The 24,867-nt window shown below is 38.7% G+C and overlaps 1 protein-coding gene across 1 annotated transcript in view; it reads left to right on the plus strand.

Moving 5' to 3' along the window:
* Positions 1–792: 792 nt before the first annotated feature.
* Positions 793–24,867, plus strand: part of COBL (cordon-bleu WH2 repeat protein) — a 206,459-nt gene continuing 182,384 nt past the window's right edge. The window contains exon 1 of the mRNA XM_037379292.1: positions 793–916. The gene's annotated coding sequence lies outside the window, so the exon portion shown is untranslated. The remainder of the gene's footprint in view (positions 917–24,867) is intronic.

The following is a 24,867-nucleotide window of genomic DNA, read 5'->3' on the forward strand; positions in this document are numbered from 1 at the left end:
AAGGCCTGCTTGTTCCACTTCAATAGAAAGGAGAGGGAAAAAATCTAATTGGGGAAAAAAAATGAGGGAGTAGTTCAGAAAAAACAGTTTATACAAGTGTCGAATCCTTGTTCTCATGTACTTCATGAGCCTGAATTTCAGGTGGCTGTTACCTAATCATAGTTAGCTAGAAAATGCTACAAAATAAAACTTGACAGCAATATCATTTATCTGGATGATCTCTTTTGTGGGTGGTGTACCTTTTTCATGCTTTTGCTAAATCCAACCCTAAAATCTTTCAGATTAAGTACGTCACACAAGGAGTGGCTGTTTATACTGTTTGTTGCTGTGGTGTAATTGCCTTTCCTCTTTCTAGTGAAAAATGGCCACGTATATCTACTGTGAGTTAACTTATTAGTAAGTGTCTTCATTCTTTTCACATTTATTTGCTCTTGGAATTTCTTTCACTTATTATTCTGAAACGTAACTACATGTACCAGTTTTTAAAAAATAGGTCTGTAATGCCTTGTATTCTTTTATTGGCTGCATTATAAAATCACAGGGATTTAAAGAAGAAAAAAAAAGAAAAAACAGTTTATATAAACAGCTTGATATTTTTAGAGCACAGGGTCAAGCAGATCAGCCTTTAATTAGAAACAGATTAAACTTTGATCACTCCTGCTGAGCTCTCCAGCATTGACTGAAGGTAATCCTTACAAGCTTTGGAGTGAGTGTAGTTGAGAGATCTTGCCAGTGACTTTGCATTTAAAATTGAAGGTCAGAAAGTCAAAGCAGCACACTAAAGCTGTGAAGACTTAGATCCTACTAGGGCATGGACACAAATGATGTGCTGCTGGGGAATACAGAAGAGCAGTCCAAACTACAAATCAAATGCTAAAGTGCTCCTAAGCTCTCAAGATTAGTTCATTGATTTATGGTAATGTATGAATATGTCTATTTCAGCAAAACTTACATAAAAGCAGATAGTATTGTAGTTCATATCTTAGGAATGGAAATAATAATCTTTGTTCCTGTAGTTTTTAGTCACATAAGGTAATGGTAGCTTTGAAATGCAATGGAAAAGATCATGAGATTTGAGTAATATATATTGCCATCTGCCTTAATAATCTTTGAGATATTTATGATGTTTCTACAATGATCAACTGATTTAAATTGCTACATCCATGTGCATCTTTGTACTTTAGCTTTTGGTAGCTGTAAATTTTTGAAACAAAAGCAACTTTTAAAAAAAGCCTCTTAAGGACAAAAGGATGGATGTCTATTTGCAAAAGAAGCATCAAAATTTAGTGAAGAATATTCTCAAAACCACCATTAAATAACATCATTAAAACAGAGTGAAACTGCAGTGTCAAATCCCTGCAAGAAATTCAAAGTGGTAAGACAGAACACAAAGCTTTCTCATCACGATTAACAGTGAAAAAAACCAAAACCTCTGAGAAAGCTCCTTAAGAAAGCACAGTCTTTTGTGCTTTATTTACTTCATTATGCTTTATTTAGCTGTTTCTGAGAAGTCTCTCTATAAAGGTTTAAACATTCTCTATGCACACATGAGTGCACATGACTTAATATTGCTTGCTGTGAAATCTCACCAAAGTTTTCTTTGGCGCAGTGCAGAACAAGCCAGCAGACCTGAATTCTGTACCCAGCTTTGGGGCACCTCAGTTGAAAACTGTTTTTCTTATTTCACTTGAACTTTTTGGGGACACCTTGCCCTATAGGAGTACCATAGCTATATGGAATTATCTTATTCTTTGCTGGTAAATGATACAGTGACCTATTCATCTCTAACTGAAGGGCATAGTGATTGGATAGCACAAATGGGCAGAGGCAATAGTGATTGCTGTAACCCTCTGAACATCTTCCACAAGAGAGGCAGTCAGAAACACATAGTCAGGAAAGCACCAGCTTTGTGGGAAGCTTTTTACTTACCTGTTCAGGCTGAAGTGCATTCAAGTTTTTGAGATTAAAAAAATTCTTTTTGGAAGCAGCCTGATTTTTATTATTTAATTGAAGATGGGTGTCAATGTATGTGCAGCCCTGCACAGTCCTGTCAAGGTGCTGTGAGACTTATGCAAGGCTACCTGGAAAATTACGTGTGGAGCGGGGGGTGAACGAACAGTGCACACATAGGTATCTGTTTGTATTCTACAAAGACCCGTTTGGCTCTCAGCTTTTTTCAATTTGGCATTAATCTTTTGTGTTTAACTTTTTCCATGTTAAATTGGAGTGAATTTAAGTGTGTGGGTTTTTTACTCTATCAGTCTTGGAATACCTGAGTTAGGAACACAGACAGTAGATGTTTCTGATATTGTGCTTCCCCAGGGGAAACCTTTTTTTGTCAAAAATGTGGAAATTAAAACATACTGATTTCTAGAAAAACTTCTTCTAGAGGAACAAATATAAGTTTTATCATTTAAATTTTAAGCAGAATGGTAATATTTTCTTGAGTGATTTGATGGAATGCAGTAAACTGAAAAAAATACCTGAGACTAAAAATCTCTGACTTCACAGAAGCCAGGTGGTCTGATTAGTAAGAACTTTATTTTAAAAGAATTTCTTAAACCTAATTATCCAGGAAGAGGATAAAGTCTTAGTAGAGTACACGCACTGAATTCCAATTTAGTTTTTCACTAAACTTTATAGAAGACTCTGGATGGTTAAATGCATGAGCTGCATTTTTTGCTCTTTGGCAACTGTAAGCTGGCACCTGTCCCTGGTCTCTTGTTTAACCTGATGTGCAGCGACTGGCGTTTCACTGGCTCTTTCTGCTTCACGTTCATATTTTGAAAAGTTTTTCCTGACTCTAAGGCCACCGCCTCACCATACCACTAATACTCCATAAAGCCAAGTGTGGGCACCGGTGACAGTCACTAGAGGGTGCTGCACATCTAGATTTTTAGGAATTTTTTTCCCTCCAAAGTGGCAGGTAGCACTCAGGGTTGCGGTGTCTCTACCGCAATTTGTTGCTCTTTTGGTTCTGTACTTTCAGATTGGTTGCTGGATATGTCTGATAACCTTCATAAAAGAAATATAAGACTCTGGGGAAATGACTAGAAGACTTTTCTGCCTAGAGTTTGACTGGACATGCTGTATGTGATTTTTATGAGCTCTTTTCTTGCTGAGCTTTTCTTGAATATTTGTCTGTGTGGAACATCTTCTGGGTTTTGTCTTTTTTATTTTTTTTAAGATATGCATGGTTCCATTTTTTAAAATTCATTTTTCTGTAAGTCACTGAAACATAAATATGTTGATGTTTTTAATTAGATAGGTTCGTAGTTTTCTTTCATAAATTCTTTTAAATAACTTTTGCATATGCCTAACCCAGCTGGGTTTTCTAGTAACATGCAATAGGTGGGAAAAGCAATAGCTCATGCTTATCATAATGATCTATCCATGCAAATGTTGTTACTTAATTACTATGAATACCTATTGGCACTTTACAGCAAAAGTTATTGTATCTGAAAAATGTGAGACTGTGAGGTACGATGCTGTAAAAAAAAAGTACTATCCAGCTAGAAAAACATCTAAACCCCAGTGTTGTTTCATAGCTTTTCTGTCACCATTTAAAGCAATGGCTTACTGGCTGCGGTGAGTTATATTTTGGGAAACAACTGATTGTCATACTGCAAGGATAGAAATGTTGGCACTCAGGCTGCCACAGCTGCAGTCTTTCTTTCATTTTTAGGTTAACTCCTCAGATCCTAGGGAAGCGTCTGATTTGGGAATGGTAAGGCTTTGGCACCCAGTTATCTCAGAACTTTTGTCACCGTTTAAGAAATAAGAGCATGCTGCTATCGCAGGACCCATCAGGAAGTCGGGTAAGGATTTTATTTCTTGGGTTGTGAATATCCTAACCAAGAAACAGAAAGGACAGGCATGCCAAATGCTCACTTAGGAGGGATACCTCTTCTCCCCTCCAGTAGTGTGGAGAATCTGTGCCCATTCCTTTCAGACCTGTAAAGCTTTTCAGGGAAGTTTATTTCAGTGCTAGCATAAAGAGTTGTTGTGAAGCCTTCTGAGCTAGGAAACTAGCAGTGATGAGCTCACCGATTAAACGCTACCAGAGAGAGGTGAGGTTGGAAGTGTGGGGCTGCTGCGTGTATTCTCCCCAAGCTACCACACTGCACCACTAGCTGGGACGTTTGGTGGCTTTGTGCTGAGTGGGGCAGTGGGGTTCCCAAAGTCCTGTACTGCGCGAAAGCAGGTTCGCTGCTCTGCACTGAACCACTCTGGGGTGTGCTATGGCTGCTGGGTGTTAGAGACAAAATACTGGATTGTTCTCCAGCTCTTTTCATTTTGGGTATGTTCTTTTCTAAAGACTCAAGCTGGCTGGAAAGCCATGTTTGGGAAAATACCGCTTCTAGTATAGTCAGAATAGATATGTTTCCCTTTGGTATATAAATGAAATGGGCATTTATCTAGAGAATAGAGAACGTCATGCGGGATTGTTCCATTGCTGAGGCGCAACCATGTCAAGATGTATCATCCCACCTCATCCTGGGTTCTGCCCAGAGCCCACCCAAGCAAGGACCAGCTTGTGTCCCTACTCACCAATTACTTCTGCCTGGTCCCTCTGACAGGAATGTCTGAACTGGAGAGAAAACTGTTCCTCTACTGGCAAGTACTTTACAGTTAATTAATTCTAATACAAAATAAACAGAGCTACTTTTTCAATAGGGCACAGGTTCTTCCCCCCACCTCCAGAGGCTAATATTCTGCATGTCTGTTGTGTACAATAAATAATAAATAAATGCCAGAAGACATTTACATACTTTCTCCCCTTCAGCCCCAAATCTGAAGTTGCTGCTTTACAGTGACTGCTGTATCCTGTTTCCATTAGGTCTGTGACATGCAAAGCAGCTGGATGATGACCTTGAATCAGAACAAATCTCACAGGTCCAAGTATTTGTATCCAGCACTATTTAACACGTACTGTTTGCCCTAAGATAGCAAGTCAGTTTTTCTTATGGTAGTTTTCGTTTAGAAGCTGGTCTGAAAGAAACTCCAATTTAAACCTGATCTGATGCAAAGTAGTAAGCTAAACCATGGAGTGAAGAGGTTGCAGATAAAATAAATGCATTTTTGGTGCCAAGAATATCTTTGATAGGACCCACACACCAAATCCTCCTGTGTCCTCATGGCTTGGAGGGGAAAAAGTTTCAGCTGCTTGGTTAAGACTTGCCTTTGAAGAACTGCTTCAGAAAACAGTCAACTTGCTTTGCTCTTGCAATGTGAACTCTAAGGAGAGATTATCATCTATAAAGGATCTAACGGTTTAGTCTGAACACTTGGGCAAAACTTAATCAGGGAGGAGAAAAAGCAGGAGCCACTCATGGTGTGCAGGCTTTTGGTACTTGCTTTTCTGTGTCCCATGCTAGGAGCTCAGATTTGCTGAGGTTTAGGCTCTGTCTCCTTGGATGCTTCTTTTCCTCAGGAATGCATGCACGAAGAAGCTAATTAAATTTTCCCTTGGGCTTGGATTTGGGATGGAGGGGTATGTGCAAACTACCTCCGCAGCTTGGGATGGTATTCGCATTTGGCAACGAAGAAATAAACTGAGGTTAAGGAATGACTATCGAGGCAAATCTCTGATTTCTACAGCTGAAAATGTTGGCAGAAAGTCTTTGCTTAGGATTAGGGGGTTTGACAATTATTGATTTTTATTATGTAAATTTTGCCTCAAACAGTGATCTTGTCAATGAAATGTTATCAGTAATTTTTTTTCATTACCCTCAGCATATTTTAGTCTACTGAAGATTTTCTCTCAAACAGGGGATTTTAAGTCCTAGTCTTCATATCTTGTTCAACCCTAATTGATTTCAACTAATTTCCCATGAAGCAAGTCCTTTTTTTACTATGAAAATAAAATTTGGGGAAAGTGATTTTTATTAATGCCCTCTATAATGTTATAATTGTCACTAAACTCTAAAAATCATAACAAAACAACATGATAGTTGCTAAAACATCATGACTGAAAAGATGAGCTCAACATGGCAATACGTGAGAAAAGCCATAAGATGATTGATAGGAGACACGAGGCAGAAAGATTCTTTTAAACATACATTTTATTCTGACATATAAACAAAGTACTCACTTGTTCATTTTGGTTTCCCTTTTTTATGTAATACCAAGTAATGGAGGGAAAATTGTTCAGTCTCGCTGAACATGTTATCCCACTTTCTTGCAGGTGTAGCCAGAGTACAATGTCTCCCCTCCAGACCTACTCTAGACCCATGCAGAAAAGCCCTGGGTCTTTGAAGTTCTTTGTGCACCATCTTGTTTGTCAGAATAAGATCTCTTTTTTTATTTGCTTTTTTTGTTTCCTGACTGGCACCTGTGCCACTTAAGTATGTTAGAAATGGCTACTACTCTTTTCACTGAAAGGAAGACATAATGCTGGGAGTCAGTCACCATTGCTTGATTCCAGCCTTTCTGCTATCCTCAGCCTTGACTCTCACACCCAGCCTTCCTAGAAGATATTGCGTGTGTCTAGGGAAAAGATGTGCAGGTAATTTAAAGTCTTAAGATTTCAATCTGGAACTAAGCTAGCGTTTGAATTCCTATAAGCTGTCTGTGCTGTGCATGTTTTCAAGGTCAATCTTTATTTCAGGTAATAGCAAGTGATACTTGTAGGTGAAAATTTGTATCTTAGCATTTACTAGCAACTATTTTCCACTAACTTCATCTATTTATTTATTTGTATTGTTGCAGTGTCTCATGCTTGAACCAAAATAATAGATCTGTCCCATCCTCTGAAAAGATATTAGTGAATTATTTCTGAAAGTGGTCTTAGGGGTAGCCTTGTAATGAAGACACTCTAATTTTCTGCCCATATGACTTTCTGGTGAACAAACTGTCATGAACTCAAAATAAAAGCTCTTCTAGAATAATCAAAATGCATTTAGGAAAAGGCTAGTTACCATCCAGGAAACAGGACACTTGCCAACTGCATCCACTAACAGCTGCTCTGAACTTTTTATACAGCATTTTCTGAAGACAGTGCATTAGGTTACGTAGGACTTCATTTTCTTATCCAAGTTCTGATTTTCAGAGCCAAAGTAAATGGTTATGGTGAGATTCAGAGTACTAAATTAGCAAGTGCTATAATACTCCATTAGCTGGTAATGCAGCCCCTTTGTATTAAACCTCAAGCTGGAATTCAATAAAGAATTGTAATTAAAAGGACAATTTGGAATAGGTAACGTTTTTATAACTTTTTCCTTTGCCTTGTGAAGTTATAAGCAGCATACCTGCATCGAAGCAGCTGTCCACATCTGAAACAAACTGCGAAACAGTACTTATGGGGTTAACTCCTTTTTAAAGAAAAAGTACATGTGTGTATATACTTAAAAAAAAACCACCATGCTTTTATATATAAATACATATTTATGTCTCAGCTGTCATAGCACCTCCAGAAGTCTGATTGTGATTTTTTTAGCTGAACTGAATCTGTTTGGAAGTCCATTATTCAGCAAGTCCAGATACTATTGTCATCCGTACCTGAACCAAATGTTCATGTGCTGGTGCCTCATGACTTTCTGAGAACTGATTCTCTGACAAGGTTCACAGTTTCACTTTCTGTTAGTGCGCCCTGTTATTACAAAGCAAGAGAGTACCAGGCGTTGTGGGACCAGAAGGCATTCACTGTGTTTTCTGGAGCGTCCAAATAGCAGATAGTCATTCAGGTCAACAGTGAGCCAAGGACTTTTTGTTAGCACTTTAAAATAATAGTAAGGATGATCACAACACAAAATGAGAGGCACTGTTTGTACTCCTCTTCAACTTTAAGTTCCTTGGTTCATACTGATTAAGAAAGCATTTAGTTTGGTTTGCTTTGTTTTGGGGATCATTTGGTAGGGAGTATTTCTGATAAGCATAACACGCTGTTTTGAAAAGTCTCTGCACGTAGGAAAGCTGAGAGATCATTATTACAGTCCTGGGGAAGTAGTGACCAAAAGTTTACATTGAGTCTTATGAAAAGCCAATATAGTCTTTGTGTGTGTTTTAGGGTGGAATGGCTTATTATTTTTTTTTAAGTTTCTCAGGTACACTTGACATCATAAGCCTGTGCTGTGTATACAGACCAGTAAACGAACTAGCTTGAGGCCTGACAACAGCCTGGAACTTCATCTTGGCTAATTACCTGCTCGTCTTCTAGTTGTTCTATGCTGTGAGGACAGTTTCAGGTACCCAGATACCTGTGCTAGTTATAAATGAAGTTGTTACTCCACTACTTCTGTATAAAGAAGTGTACAGAAGTCACAAGGTAAAAGACATCCTGGGACTGTCTCTGTGGGTTTTATTACACCTTTCCTAGGAAACAAGTCTTTTATGCCAATAGCCTTTCAGGTTGTCAAATGACTGTAATCTTGAATTATTGGGTTTTAATGTTTTCTACTCTTTTTTTGACCTAATGAATTAAATATGCTATGGAAAAGCAAGTGGAGTTTTCATCCTTAGCCCAGGAAAAACATATTGTAAGATGACAAGCATGCTGTCCAGGCAGATGGGTAGATAATTGGGCAGGTGTTTGTCAACAAACTTTATTAGCAGCTACGAGTTTCCTAACTCCCGTCCTAAATTGCTGTATGCTGTAATATGCTGCAATATGCTGCTGTTGTACTTTTTGTAAGCCTTGGGGCAAGGTACTGAGTGTGGGACAAAGGCTGCTTTATGTCCTTGTTGATGTCTGTCATTTGATTATCTTACAGTGTTTAATCAGTCCTGGCTTGCAGGACAGGTCCTGGTCACATGATGCTGTCAAACATTCAGTCAGAGAGTCCTTGGGGAAGAAAGGGGAAGAAAATGGCATTGTTTCTCTCCTGCCAACAGACACAGACAAAAATATGGGGAATAAAACACGTGTGAAAGTCTCGAGCATGTTCTCCGTCACCCTTGCTCAACAGATGTTTAAACAAGTACATTACCTGTTGAGCACTGGTGCCATATATTTTCATTGAAAGTAAGACTTTATCTTGTAGTTTCAGAAGAGACCAGAGATCTGTTTTCAATATCCTTGTCAAAGCGTGCTGGCTGCCAGTTGAAGCCTTAAGATATCTGAAGTTATAAGCAGAGAAGACAAAATATTATGTGAATTCATATACCAGTTGGTGTTGGCTGCAAAGTGTAAAAGGAAACAGGGGAGAGATTCAGAAGCAAGTTGTGAAGAAATGTATTAAAGAAAGACAGACAATTACCTGTAATGGACACCACAGCCAATAAATTTTAAAAACAAGCAAACAATTTTTAAAAAAATGCTGCTTTAGGGTATCACTGTGGCCTAGTTACCTTAATATATGTTTGAGGAGAACCTCAGAGTTGTGATAAGATTGGACTCCAGATTTTTTCAGTCAGGACCTGAGCGTACTGGAGATCCCTACTGCAGCTGGGGGCCCCTTGGGTCCCTGCCCTCTGGGCTCGCTCTTGCAGAGTGCCAGTGGTGGTGTTGACAGCCTGGTATTTGTTTGCAAGGAGCAGTATTGAAAATGTGAATGGACAATTCTTGTCAATAAATTAGATATCACCACTGAAATTTAGGGAAGACCAGTGCCTACCTGTATCAGCTGTCAAAAAGCCTCACGTTGGAAGTTCCATAGTCATTAAGCAATGACACTGAATTAACAATCTGGGCAAACTCCCAGTTGGAGTCTAAAGAAGCATCCACCTTTAATCCTGGCGTTCCTTATTTTTTCCCCATTATTTAACCAAATTCTGTTCTGACAATGCTTAAATAACCAACTATTAAAGCATAAATACAGACTGTCGTTTCAGTCTTGTTATTGGGAAAAACTTTGTCTAGAGCCTTAAGGTAAATATCCACTGAAACAACAGGGAATATCTTATTTCATTAGAACTTTCAAATTTCAAAGAAAAACAACAAAATCTGACTTTTAGATTGTACTAATCATAGAGCTGTGAGGGAAACTTATGAAGGTGACTTCTAGGAAGGAGGAGCTAACAAATGTTGGAAAAAGCAGTCAAAATTTTAAAGGATAACTCTCTATTTTGGGTGCCTTGATTTTGATCCCAGACTAAGATAGTCTTAGGAAAACTGTACTATGAGAAAAATACTCTAGGAATGTTAAACTGCCTGCATCTGAATGTTTAAGTAAATATAGGAATTCCCCAAATCACTACTTGCTCTTGAAATGTCTATGCATGAACAGACGATGAGAAATTGAAATAACCTGGAAAGCTGGGTGTTTGCACAGCAGTAGGAAAGATGTGATCCAGATCAGAATAAAAAGCAAAACTAAGAACAAGACATGCATGAAATTTTACAGACATGATGAGACTGAAATATCACCTACATGAAACAAAAAAAAAATCTTGTTTACTTATAGCTTGGAGTTATGTGTCTGGTGAATTAGTTGGGCTAAAACAGGCTCGTTTATGCAGGATAACACCAAATAACCCATCTTCAGTGTTACTTGTACACCTATGGGAGGTTATCACACCTTGTCTTTACAGGACACAAGAAAATCACAGTGCATTCCTATGGACACCAGTCAGCACTTCTGAAGGGGCATAAGAAGTGGTATGATATATTAGGAATACATATTTTACAAACTCAAGTATTTCAGTGTGCTTTGAATTTTTTTACATCTGGCTTATTCAGTGTTTTTTTATATAAACCAGCAGTCATACATATAGAGGCAGGGAAATGGGGAAACATCATGCTTCTGTGTGTATTATACTATCTCACTTTGTACTTTTTGTTTTTTTCTTGGCAAGAAATATAGTAATATATGTAGGTGAGGCACTAACCATAACAAACATGCCTCCTGGATAGAAAACACAGACTACCTTTGACAGCCCTCCAAGATTTATGCTATCAGCTGAAGTAGTAGTGTTCCAATTAAAGCAAAAAGCTACATTGCCTAGCACAGTTCACAATTAGGAGATAGGTCCCCAGATTGCTCAGAAGTCCTCTGTGGCTGCTGCTGCTGCTCAGAGGCCTGAGCAAGCTGGTGTGTTGCAGAAAGCCAGGGGAAGTGGCGACTCCTCCATCCCTTGCCACTGCCCCTGTTTTTCCCATCTCCAATGGACCTTCCCTCCAAAGGTCAAGAACAGAAGTTCTCTGGTTGGGGGTGGGGGGGCTCTTCTTTCTCTGGGGGGAGGGAGTGCTTCATACTTAATGCAGTTTAACATTTGAAGACAGAGAAACTGTTCTGAGTATCCAGAAATGAGGAACGTGCTGCCTTTGGACACCTGAATTTAGCTCTGCTGGTGCAGAAATGCTTCTTCCTTAAGGCTTATGATGCGACTTGAACTTTTATTGATGGTGGGAACCATAGCTTGACAAACACATCTTTCCACAAATATTTATCTGAATATTTACATTTGCTTTGTACTCTAGTCCTGTTTGTGTTTCCTTTCAACAAACACCCAAGCTAGCAGTATTACTTGCACAAATGTACTTGGGAACATTCCATTTTTAATCAGTCATTGGAAAGAGTTCACAGAAGGCAAGACTTGATTTCAGAAATGCAGCATTTACAGCATAAAAAAAGGTTGATTAATCTGAATGGGAAAAACATATGCTTGTATGCATGTGTATGGTTCCTGAATTATCTGCTGGATGATTGTTACATGCAATTTGTTTAAAATTACAAAAAAAATCTGCTTAGAAGAAATTCATAAGAGGATATTATTGCTCTTCTTTCATATACTTATTTTAAATTATCCATGTAGTTCTGAAATCCACCGTTTAATAAATTGCTATCTTGAAACGTGAAGCTACTTCAGTTGAAGCTAAAAACCTGCTCTTAGACATTAGTAGTGATTTTATATAGTTTTAGTATGAATCGTAGACATCAGCACAACAAAAACCACGAAAGGGCAACACTGTTGCATAGCTTGTACAGGGAGCTGGAGTTTGGATGGCTTTCCTCCTCTCAGTCTTCATTTCAAAAACTACAGGGCAGTGCAGCATTTTTTGGGAAGAGATTAATCTTTCTTCATTATCAGTGCACCTAAAGAGTATTTTTTCACAGGCTGCCTACCTACACTTCAGAACCACCTGCAGTCCCAGTAGCAACTGATGAAACTGCTGACAGACATGTCTAATTGGAGAAATATTAAATTATGTTTCAATTCAGGCAGGGCTTTTTAGAAAAGAGTCCAAATGAACAGTGTATTCTATTCACACTCCCAGCACAGGACCAGTCTTGGCACAGAAATGAAAAAATAATTAAAGGTGAGTTTGCAGTTCAGATTGGTCTAGATCTCAGCTAATTTTCTCCTTTGAACACTGCTTTAGAGCTTCTACCTTTTAAAAAAAAAAAAGGTTACTTGAATTTCCAGTCACTGAATTTGCTGAAAGGACATACTCTCCAAAGATTTTAGAAGTTAGTCTTAGCCTTTATCTGCAGGTCATTTGGTTGAGGTTTTTTTGAACAAATCTGTCAAAAATAGCCTTGGATCTCAAAAGGATTCTTGACTTCCCATGCTTCTTACAAGTTTTCATAATTTTTTTTTCCTTTCTGTATAAATCTGTAGATGAGGAGCCTGGCTCCAGTTCTCCAGAAAGAATCTAACAAAACTAACGAAAACAGGCTGGTTGTTTTTTGGATTAGTTTTGATTTTGCTTAACCTAGTCATAAGGCCTTTTAAAAAGTAACAGTTAAAACTATAGACCATATTGTGTTGAGAAGCAAATTATTCTGGATTCTTTTTAAATAAAAACAAAAGTGTAGAATAATTTCCCCTCCTTTTATGAGAACCATAATTTATTAGTTTTAAAATTTTTTGCTTTATGTAAAAATACCAGCCCACAAGTTTGATTCTTTTCCTTGACTAAAGGTGTTATTTTAATGACATCCTACAGATGTCTCTTGATGGTTTCATTATGTTCCTTTTCAAATCAATCATTTTCCAACATTTTCAGCAAACAATATTTATCTGAAAAGTTTAATCTGAGGAATCTTGAACAGCTTGCAGAGCTGGGTATCCCAGGGCAACTGGAGGGTAGTCCTTCTCTGCCTCCCCCCTTTCCCACTGATGAGTGGTGGGATGCCCACTGCATCTGGGATGACAGGTATGCTGTGCAACCCTGCACTGATGCTGCCAGTATGCCTAAGGCACACGTGCTTTAATTGGGCACAATAGGACATGCTCCATAGTGGCAATCGCCTGGTGAACTCCCTCACTGCTGGCAATAGTGTGGCTCTTGAACAGATTCTCTTGGATCAAGAGGAATACTTTCTATAAAAAAGTATATTGAACATGTATCAGTCCATAAGCAGTAAAAGGCTGATATTTTTTAAAATTCTTGATCCTGGTATCATTATCTCTAGAGTAGACTGAAAAAAAAGCAGTGATGGCTTTTCGGTTCTTGGAAAGAAGAGAGAATCAGGCAAAAAGCCTTTATTTTTAATCAGAATTTGTATCACCCTTGTAAACATAATGGGTGAGGAGGGTGTGTAACAAATTTTGAGCTGTGTGAAATTGTAGCAATTTACATTTCCTAGTAATTTAATTATTTGCATGCAGCAAAAGTAGTAATTGCAAACTGCAAGAAGTAAAATAGGAGAGAAAAATCAGTGGGAAACAAAGACTCTCTGCGGAATCTACCAGTGCCAAACAGAGTTTGTTTAAACCAGTTGGGTGGGTTAAATGTAGAGATGCCCTTTCTTTCAACAAGAAATCCCCTGGAATTGTCAATTGCTCTTACACCTAGACAGTGAGTCATTGTTCACTGAATAAACACAGTAAAAAAGCAGTTGTGAACATCATGATAAAAACACCTTTGGGAAGAGTCCAGAGCTTTGAGGACTGAGATCTAGATGACAAACTGTGAGGCACCTCCCCTCTTAGCTTTTTCCAAGCAGGTGGAAGTTCTCTCTTAATGCACCATATTCTAGTACCTACCTGACTAACACTGAATCAGGTATGCATTGCGAGGGAAAAAAATGCCAGGGGAGATTTTTTTAAGTTGAAATGAAGGTTTCACAATTGCTCCAGCTGTATGTTCACTAAATGCCTCCTGATGTTTACACAGTGAAAACAACTTCTATCACACTTAGCACAACGCTGCTGAATGGCAAAAATATTTCTCCAAATAATATCCCCATCTCAACAGTGGTCTGCTCTTATCTGAAACTAGCTGGCTCCTATTAGCCGATCAGTATTTAAATGTGGTGATAAAGGTGCAATGGAAAAAACGAGCTGTGCATTAGCAATCTTAATATAGCTCCTGTCAGGTATTCTAACTTGGAATGAATACAAAAGCAGAGTACAGCAACAAACTACTTAAACTTCTGCTACTTCTCAGGTACAGAACACTTCTTGGCAAGAGGACAAACTGTTCTTGCTCAGGGGGTGTTTTTTAGATTACAAGCAGAGAGGCTACTCCCAGTCCAAACTACACTGTCTCTTTGTAATCCATACTGATGAATCCAGCAGAAATGAAAGAACATCTGTTAGAAGAGCTGTTATTTTGGAAAAATAGGAATATGTACATTTATTTCTCTGCAAATTTTTTAAAAAGACTTCTGCTTGTTACTTCAATACAGAGAGTCAGAAAAATGAGAACTTTCTGACTGAACCAGACACTTTAGTACAACACATTAATTCATCCCTACCCTGAATCTTTCACATAGAGCTCCTGCCAGCGTATGAAAGCAGCTATTGAAAGCAAATGCTGTGGTCATCTAATGGGTAGACTCTGTGCATAAAGTCTGAACAAATTGTCCCATAAACAGCCCCTCTCTAGGCAGTAGCTATTACCAAAAAGGTGATCTTGTTTTAGCACAGCTATAAGGAAGGCTTAGGGTGGAAATTGTGACAATGGAAAAGACTGAATCATCTTTTTCCCACAAAAATAAATTCTAATGTGCATGGAAAGGCAAAAAATAAAACATTTCCTATTGCTGGCCAAAACTTCTTGCCAATTACTGGTGGCAAGAAGTTTGGTTCAAAAGGAAAAAAAGTTGGTGAAATAAGGGGACAAACACATTTAAGTATTCTACATTAGTTCAGAGAAGCATGGGTCTATCTTTATTGCTGATTCATCAGTCACCTTGAGACAGAGCTCAGAAACATGCATTTGACCCTCTATATTTTTAGTTTAACTTCTATGACAAACGCAACCCTGAAGAGAGAGTGGATTCTAAGTCTGAGCAACTGCTACAGTCAGATTTTGCTCAAAGTATGTGTTGCATTAACAGAATACTAATTTAATAAATTCTGCCAATGAATAACAGAATAGTGGCAATGACATCAAATGATTAAGGGATTGATTAATAAAATCAAATTTGTTAGAGGGTTGACTTTAAAACAATTACAACAAATGAGTTGTTAATGGTTAATTCACTATATAAGCATTTTTGTACATCTGGCAAAGCACTTAGTTAAGCACCAGCAAGTTTTGTTTAAAGCACAAGATAAATGAGCTCACTGGAAGTTTACCACAAGCACTAACTAGGGGAAAGGTAATTCCAGCAGGGGAAGGTTGCAACCACAACTCATTGACCATCAACTGAAGAAATCCCCCAGACCCAAAAAAGAAATTGAGAATGAGCATGCAAGTTAATTGACATGAGAAGCAAGATAATTACTTGACAAATAGGAAACCGAGTATTAAGTGCTGAAGGAATTGGGCAATTTGTAACCAATGAAAGCTGATGTCTTTGCTTGCTGAACTGCACACTTTGTACAATTTCGACAATGGGAGAGCTAGGCATTTGTGTGTTACCACCCAGCTCCCTTTGTCAAACTAGAATAAAGGAACAGAAATACCTTGACTCTGTGGGTGAATGGGTGCTGCACACCAGGTAAAGAGCCTACTGATGGGACAACAGCGATAAAAACTCAATATGAAAAGCTGCTCTCAAACTCCACTTAATACAGTCTTCTAATGAAATAAACTCCTTCTCTACACTACCCAAATTGTATAGTGCCATGAAAGATTTATCTCTTGTTGTGACTAGGTATTAAATTATAAAGAGAGAGCTGGAAGATACTATATGAAAACTGAAGCTACTGTTTCACAGTCTCATCCAGGCACTGCTCACCAGCTGATTTACTTACGCCCCGTGCCAGATTACACAAAAGCATATTGAAGAGACAAGAGTTTTGTCTTGGCAACTGTGACTGGTTACAAATATACAAAAAAATTATTCCTGAGACCCAGAGGTGTGTTAGTCTCTCAGAGATTTTTTTATTTGCAACTGAGGTGAAGAGCTTTTATTTTTAGGTATGAAATAGCAATGGTGGTGTGTTTGAGAGGATGGTTTTTATTTGGTGGAGGCAGAAGACACTTAATGTCAAATACCCTTAGCATTTTTCTCCTTGCTTATAGCATAGCTAAGTAGCCCATACAATAATGAGCTTTTTAAGAGCCATCATCTTCACTAGGTGATGTTTTCTTCATAATTGAAGAAAATAATTTAAATGTTGGTATGTGTATAATGTTTTTTAAAAACCACACAGCCCCAGAAAACACCAAACCCACCACCCCAAAAAAAACTCTGAACATGTTTTCCTACTGGTTTGAGAACCCGAGTTCTCCTCTGCTGGCACTGTCAATCATGATAACAATTAAAGCAATAAAGAAAGGAAATTCTTAGTCACTAAAAACTCAATCAGATTTTGCTGGGCATGAGTCATTAGGATCAATACTTGGCAAGCCTACAAAGCTCCCAGCAGTTTAGATGCCAGACTAAATTAAACCCCAATTTAAGATCAATTACCTTCATTGAGAGCTGCTAGCTCAGAAAATCTAAACTGGGGACTGCTTTTCAGAGGTAATGTATGGATGTTATAGGCAAGCAAAATTGGATCAGTGCAAACTATGTCTGGCCAGTACCTAAGAGAACTGTAAGTAAAATTGCAGGATTAAGAAAAGGGCAGCAGAGCAGTATGTTTGGGCTTTCTTCTTTCCACCTCCATCTTGCTAAAAGTTCATATTCTACTTCAATTGCAGGAAATAAGATGTTTTACTCCCAGTACCACACTCTTAAAATTGCAAAATTTTCCATTTCCGTCACTTGTCTTTGGGAAACTGCCACTTTCAGTTGTGTACAATGACTATTCTGTTGGCCAGCATAATACTTCTTATTGTTTTGAGGTGAAAAGAGCTTCCTTTGGGTATAGAAGGTGTCTTTATTGCCCACTGGAGCTAATAAGACCTGAGATAACACACGATATTATCATCAGCATATAGACAATACACAGGGCTGTTCTTTGCCATACAGAGAAACATGATAGGTACATGTGGTAGATGTTCTGCATAACTTATACATCAGTGACTAAATAGTTAAACATTGTGATTTTTTTGGATGCTTAACTACTATATAACAAGATAAATAGATACATGTAGTGTTGGTCTGAAAAACAGAAAAAGCTAAGAATTCATGTTGCTTGGTCCCATTTTTACCCATATTTCTTGTAGCCCAGGGTAATCAACCTATTTTTGTTCAGTCACTTTCCTCTTCTGTAATGTGGGCATAATTCTCAATACCTGTACTATTCCATCAGTCACAGCACAAACAATCTAGCCAGCTGCAACAAAGTCTTTTACCATCTCATACCAGCATACTCTTCATACAGTCCCTCTTCTACCTTCTACTCATCTCACCTCATCCAGGCCCCCCCCTCTCCTTTCTTCCTTCTTCCTCCCTCATCAATTGTGGAGTTTTCTTCTTCTGTACCCATATCAATTAGTCCCCATCTATGTTAGGTACCAAAAGTTGCAATTTGAGTTAAGATGGATAACAAATATTGCAATACACCCATATTGATTAGTTGCAACAGCTCACCTCTCACCATGTCTGTTACAGGTTCTCCCACTTGTCTCAGCTACATCAGACACCAGTTGCTGTAGCCAGAGTCCAACTCAGCCAGCCTCACACAGGGCACCAGTTGTTGCAGCACAAACTAGTAAGCTGCAACAAGGCTTTACCATTGATCAAATTCTACTCTCTGTGCTGCTTCTCCTTCCTTCAGAGACCATACCACACTACCCCTCCTCCATCCAACCCAACCCTACACTCCTCAGAACTATTTAACCACTCAGCAGGAACGAGCTACAGCTGCACATCATCCATGTCAATCAACTCACTGCCTCTGAGGCAAGGCCACAGCTGCATGTTATCAGTGCTGATCAACCCACGGCCTTCATTCCTCTACACATCAGAATGTTCTAAAACTTGAAGATTTACTAGTGAGAAGCATTATATTCACCCTAGACACATTAACTTTTTGAAGACTACTGGGCTTATTAAGATTACAAGCCAGTGAGATGAAGATTAAAAAATAGGGACAGAGCTCCCATTGACATGCATTTGTCTATAAATCAGCAGGAAGGAAGAGAACAACTAAAGAGATCAACTAAAACCAAATTTCTTTTTTCCTAGTGTTTCACTAGATACTAACATCTACTTAGACCTTCTGTTAGGCTAACTTTTCAGCAAAATTATAATGTTCCCAAAGTTTGTAGGAGGAAATAAGTTACCTTAAGATGAGATAGATCTTTGCCTCTATAACTTTTTATGCCTGTGAAAAGTAGTTCCCTTCTTGCTGCTTTACCAGGAAATAATTGTTTGTATCTCTGACCATTTTAAACTCTTTCTGTTTGTGGCCCAAGTTTCTATCCAACATTTTATCTGACTGCCATCATTCCAATGCAGACCTTTTTGTTAACTTTTTTTTCCCAGTGCCTTCTACAGTGTTTTGCCTTTTTGCTCCTTTTCTCACCACTTAAAAGCCATTAGTTTGTTTGAAAGTCACTCTTCCAGCTGAACAGATGCAAGTATCACATGAAAGCTCCAAGGAATTTTCCATAGCAGCATCTGGTGCTTTGCTTTAAAGTTATTTTTAACATGGAATAGTTATGAGTGTTCATTTGTAGCTGAAATGCAGTCTTCTCAAAGCAACACAATTAGGTCTGACCCTTCAAGAGAAGGGGGAAAAAATATGATATGCAGTTTTAAGGTAGAGCTGTTACAGGCAAGCCAGTAAGTTTGCTTCGTTATTCATCACATTTGTGCAGTGGTGCATATCTATGTATCTTATATGCTAACACCTTCTTTGAAGTTGGGTTGTGTCATGAGAGCTGCATCTTCAGGACCCAATCTTATCAAAAGTTTTGGCAAACTGTTGGGGGGGCAGGGCCCAGGGGTGGGGGGGGTGGGGGGGGGGCAGCAGCATTAAGTGTTTCTTATTCTAGTTTACATTCTCCTTGTTGTAGAAAATTTGGTGTCTTTAATAGGAAATTATATCCGTAATGTTCGTGTGGCATCACATTGTCATTGGAATCATTGCTACTATTGCTATGCATAAAACCATGATGTCGCAGCGGTAGTAGGTACGATGGCATAAGATGAGAACTGAGCTCCTGGGAGGCAGGAGAGGCAATAACAAAGGCTCTGAGGTAGTTTATAGCCCCTGGGGAGTCAGCATGGGCCTCAGCATGGCTGAAGCACTGGGGGAATGAACCGCTGCCGCAGCTGGGGCTGCTGGGGTGCTGCGGAGCTGCTCCTTGCTGCACTCCCTCAGCTGTGCCCTCTCCTTCAGGGCTGTGAGAAAGAGCATCCTTTTACTGCCTGGAGCCAAGTGGCAGCTCCCATCACTCAAAGAGGAATCCCAGGCTGGCTTACAGCAGTTTTCCAGTCCTTCGGTGCCAGGGCTGGTGGAGGAGGAGAGCATCTCTAGCCCATTATTTCCAGCCTTGCAGAAGGACTGACAGGAAACATATTTAAGCAGATGTCTTGTGTTTTAACAAAGTTTCAGTGAGTCATCTACATTCCCTTAGGCATTCAACACACCAGACAGCTTTTTAAAGGCTGTAGCATCTTGCTCACAATTTAATATTATGTATATATTCCATATAGTTAAACAAGAGCCACATCTTCAGATGAGGAAGGTCCATAACACTTACCTAACCTTGGTAAATTTGCTGTGCAACTGAGGGCCTGGCACAAAAGCATGATGCCCAGTACAACCTCAATCTGATTTGGTGTTAACAGCTAGAACCTGATTCTGGGCTGCAAGTGGCACGGCTGTAGCAATCTGTTGGGCCACCAGCATTTGTCATCTTCAAACAGCCCATGTAGACAAAAGGCTTTTTGTGAGCTGGCTGGCAGCCTGTGAGGTAGGTATGCAGCTGTGTGCTACATTCATTTCCCCCTTCTTTGTCCCGACATGCTGCTCAGGGACTGACTCAAAGTGAATTAAAAGACAAGCAAGATGTTACCCAGATTAGTATTTCAGCTGTTAACAGCAGCAAGCTCTTTTTCTTCTATTGGTGCAAAAATGAATGCCCTAAATCAGGTAAATCACGGTCTTGTTGCATTTACAATCCAGTGCAGCAGCTCCTGAGGGTGATAGGACACTTTCTTTATTCCATCTGGTCTTTCGATACTCACCTGCATCTTCCTTCTCCTGTCAGTAGAAGTACAGCCTCATGTGTTGCAGGTTCTAGTTAATGCCATCTAATTAATCAACCTTTGATGCTGAATGGAAGCAGCAGAGGAGGACATTTATCCATCTGACAATTTGGCTACTCAAAGGCCAGGTAAAATATTTACACACAACCATGGCCTGCATAGCTGATAACGAACAACTCTGCCTGCTTGGTCCCACACTTCAGGCCTGCCACTAAACCTGGTTATGAAGCTATGATTTCCATGTCAGCAGAAGCAAAGCAAAGCCTCAGTTTAAATATGTGTGTCTGATTGATTGCAAAATATTTGTTTGCACATATGCTGTGTATTTCATACACCTGATAACCTGATGTCATGAATTGACATGAAACCATTCCAAGGAATAAACCCTAGCTAAATCAAAACATGTTACAGAAGCATGAAAAAAAGATTTAACAGTGCCAACTTATGTGAAAAATAAACAGAGAAATTTATGGCAATATGATGTCTAAACTGAATCTCATACTGTAGCAGAGCTGACCTTGGATTACTATAGCTTTGGGTTATTATAGGCATGTTTTCCCTGTTTCACACAGACAACTCAATCCCTTCCTTTTAAAAAGAAATTAATGTATTTTCCAGCCAGTTTCTCTACTTATTCTGTAAAAATAGTGCTCATCAAATGTCATTTTTAGTTATGATTATTATACCAGACTGTCTAAAGACACTGTTATGTATGCTATGCTGCTAAGTATGTTTATGGAGGGGTATAACTTTGGAGACTGCTTTGCAAGCGTTGCTCTTTGGTTTTGTGGTTTGTTGTTGGTTTTTTTCTTATGTGGTCTCAAACAATGCACACTGTCTTTCTGACTAAGTTGCATCCATTTTAGCAGTATAGTCCATGTACTACAAATAGTTGGTTAAGCAGCCTCAAAATTGTGAGCTATTTCAGGTAGAATCAAGCAGTGGGGGTGTTTCTTCTCCAGGAAAAAAGGCCTCATAGTTTCATCTTTTGATAAATTTCAGACTACTTTCTAAAGTTCAAGGACCTTGAACTTTGAAGAGACTCTTCTCTGAACTATGTGGAAACACTGCACTGCCTCCGTGTCACAGAATTTCTGATGGTTGTCTCTGAATCTCTAGTGTCCTGCGGAGAATTCACATTGAATCCTAAACTGATGTAGAAGTGACCTCACTTTCACCTAGAGTGGTATCAGACCTTTTCCCTTTGAAATCTCAAGCTGCTGCAGCCTCTTCTGAAAGGCTTTGACTTGCAAATACTGTTCCTGTATTGGAAATTGAAATCTTGCCGTGTAAGAGGATGGCTTGATCTGCTGCGTATACTTTAATTTGCATTCGTATCAGGGAGAGGGAGGAAAGAGTGAACCCAGTGTAAAGAACCTGCCTTTTGGAAATCTAGTTTATTGCTGTTCTTGTGAAACTGAAATAATTTCATATACATCTGTTTTCGCAAAGTTTGATACAATATAGCATCTGAGATTACCGGTATGAATGCTTCATGCCAGTGTGCTTTACTGACAGTAATGGGGAACGAACTTGTGTGACTTTCTTTAAAGAACCACATTGGTGGAAAATAAAAACATGATCCAGATGAAGCTTCCTTGCTGTTAAATTGATTTGCTATGGAAGTGGGAACAACAATTCTTTCCTGCGTGTTGCTTGTGAGTTCTTCTCTTGCTGTGAGAAGAGGGTGTGTTCATGTTGTAACTAGTAAACAGGTAGTGTAACTTACTCTAGTGTATTTCTTTGGCTTTATTCTTAGGTATGAAACAAAAGGGAGTACCAAAGCTCCTGCACACTACAGTAAGCAGATGTATTAGAGACAGTGATGTACTTAACATTTTAACAGATGAACCTGAATGCACTGGACAATAACATCTCTGCATTGTGGCTGGTTGACAGCTTCATCATTATATCCTATTATCCTATACAGAATTTTAAATACCTTAGCTTTAATAGATGTACTTGAATCCAGGCTGTTGTTGTTGTTGTTGTTGTTGTTGTTGTTATTGTTGCATTTGACAGCAATTGGTATCAAGTTTTTATTCTGATTCTGAAAATAGTCAGGAAACTTGGGTTTGCTGTTTTTTGGCTAGGACCTACTTTCTGCTCATACTGATGACTAACAGGACACAGTGGTTTAAATATTTTCCTTCAGGAAAAAAACATTCAAGACGTAAATTGCATTTACTCTGGATAGAAAACCTGCTCAGTGAGGTCCTTGAGGACACTGTGGTTATTCATTGAATAGGGTGATACTTTGAATGTGTAACCCCATCTTTTTCATATCAAATGTGGGTAAAAAGATATTGGCATCTGGCCCACTAACATCCTTAGTCACACTGACTTCCTTAATCACTGAGATCCTGCTCAATACAACTAGCTGATAGAAACAGGGTCTATGCTTTAAAACCAAAACACACAAAAAACACAACCCCCTCCCCCCCTCCAAAAAAAACCACTGGACTAATTCAGCAACTGAAAGTACCAACAAAAGGGATATGAATGAGGAGACACTTTCAAGGGCATCTGTAAACTCCTTGCCACTTGACAGTAATGATACATAAACTCTGGATAAATAATATAGCATGTAAGTATCTCTAACATTTATTGAAATTCTCCAAAGAAAACTCTTACAGTAAGTGAATTGATAATGTTAATAGCAAGAGTATTATGCTTTAAGAATGCTAAGAAAGCAACGTAAAGATTGTGAAGCTTCAGGAAAATCTGGATATCATAGAGCTATTAGTAAATTCCGCCCTGGGTTTGAGTTCAAATGTTTTAGTTCACACAATATTTTGTGGAAAATAACTTAAGCAAGACGCACTATGCTGACGCCATCTATTACATAAATTACATTAGCTATGGAATCGGTTAACTGTATTACAGAGAAGTGCAATGTTATCCAAAATGCTTATTCTTGAGCTGTTTGGAAATCAGCTGCTGCTGGAAAATGTTAACTGGGAGAGAAATTTCATGGAAAGGTGCTGGTTTTGATACATGAAAATGAAAGAGAACCTTCACTATAGAATGAATTATATGAACAAAACATGCCATGAAAGACAATATCAGAAAGAATGTTAAAAAACCAAATCCTTCAGTGATTTGGGAGTGAATAAATACACTTGTCTGAGGCAGAATGGGGCTTGCAATCAAGGTTTCCTACATCACCACTTCAGTCCTAAGCAAAGGGCTGGTTAATAGTGTGTGGTGAAAGATCTCCCTCTGTGAGGTTTTCCCTCCAAAGTTGAAAAGGCTTAAGCTTCTAATTAATGTGGAATTTTGATATATGAATTGGAATAAGATAGAAGTATTTAATCTCTAAGTCTGCACTGAGGACCAAAGAATTGCTTATACTCTTGCAAATGTCCAATCAATCTGCAGTTATGTGCATTGAAATTAAGTCCATTCTGATTCTGAGCAGGACTAGAATGACAATTCTGTTCAAATTTCATCAGGTTTTAAGGCTCTTTAGCTTTTGATCAAAAGCTGAAGTTTTAACACTTTATCAGAAAGATGTGCAACTGGAAGCATCCATCTCACCTCATACATGCAATAGGTAAAATTTGAACGGCATTAACATGTGGCATGTACATTATATGCCCATTGTTCCTCAGAACTGAGGATCCCAAATCTGTAGGATGGGTGTTCCATCTCCTAAACATTATGTTCTGACAGCTGGATGGAAATTAATCCACTTCCATTGTGTGAGTAACAAGTCCTATGTATGTATTTAATACCTAAACTTTGTAAGAATTGGCTTAAAAGTAGCAGGAGGGTTTGGGGTTTGGACCCATTTCCTGAAATGTGCATCTGGGTTATGGTTAGTGAATATCTTTTGGCTAGAAGCTCTACCTGAGTAAGCTTGCATTAGGAAGCTGTTCTTACTAAGTTTAATTTTTCTCTGCCCCTGCCTCTCACTTCCTCATGTTCTCAGTGGTTACTCTACAGAGGTTTCTTCTTCCATATTATTTGAATAGGTACCCAATGGGACAGGTCTGATGTTTTGTGGATCCAAACACCCAGCAGCAATCTAATCACTTTGTGGAGAGGTAGACATTTATGTTATGGGTGGGTGGGTGGTTTTCTTTTATACCGTAACTTCCAATAGGCATCCTTGAATCAGCACTTGAATTCATTAGGGAACCGGTACTTGCTAAACAGCAGATTTGGTTAATAAATGTGTTCATTTCTTTTCAAGTCTTTAAAAATATTATTTTCATGATTATAAATGTGATTTATTTCCATATCAGGTAAACTGACAAAGACTTTTGCCAAGGAAAAGCTCAACACAACAGCAAGGAATGGAATGAGTTGAAAGATGAGAAGCTGAAGTAAAGGACTGCAACATTCAAGCTGTAGATTTAAATGAACTTTCTTTCCTTTCTTACGCCCTAAAATAATCTTTTGGCCTTCATTTATTTTGCAGCTCATTTGGACTATCTTCCTTGCCATTTCATATGACTGAAATTCAAAGGGC

The sequence above is a fragment of the Falco rusticolus genome, chromosome 3 (genome assembly GCF_015220075.1).
Source record: "Falco rusticolus isolate bFalRus1 chromosome 3, bFalRus1.pri, whole genome shotgun sequence".
NCBI lineage: Eukaryota > Metazoa > Chordata > Aves > Falconiformes > Falconidae > Falco > Falco rusticolus.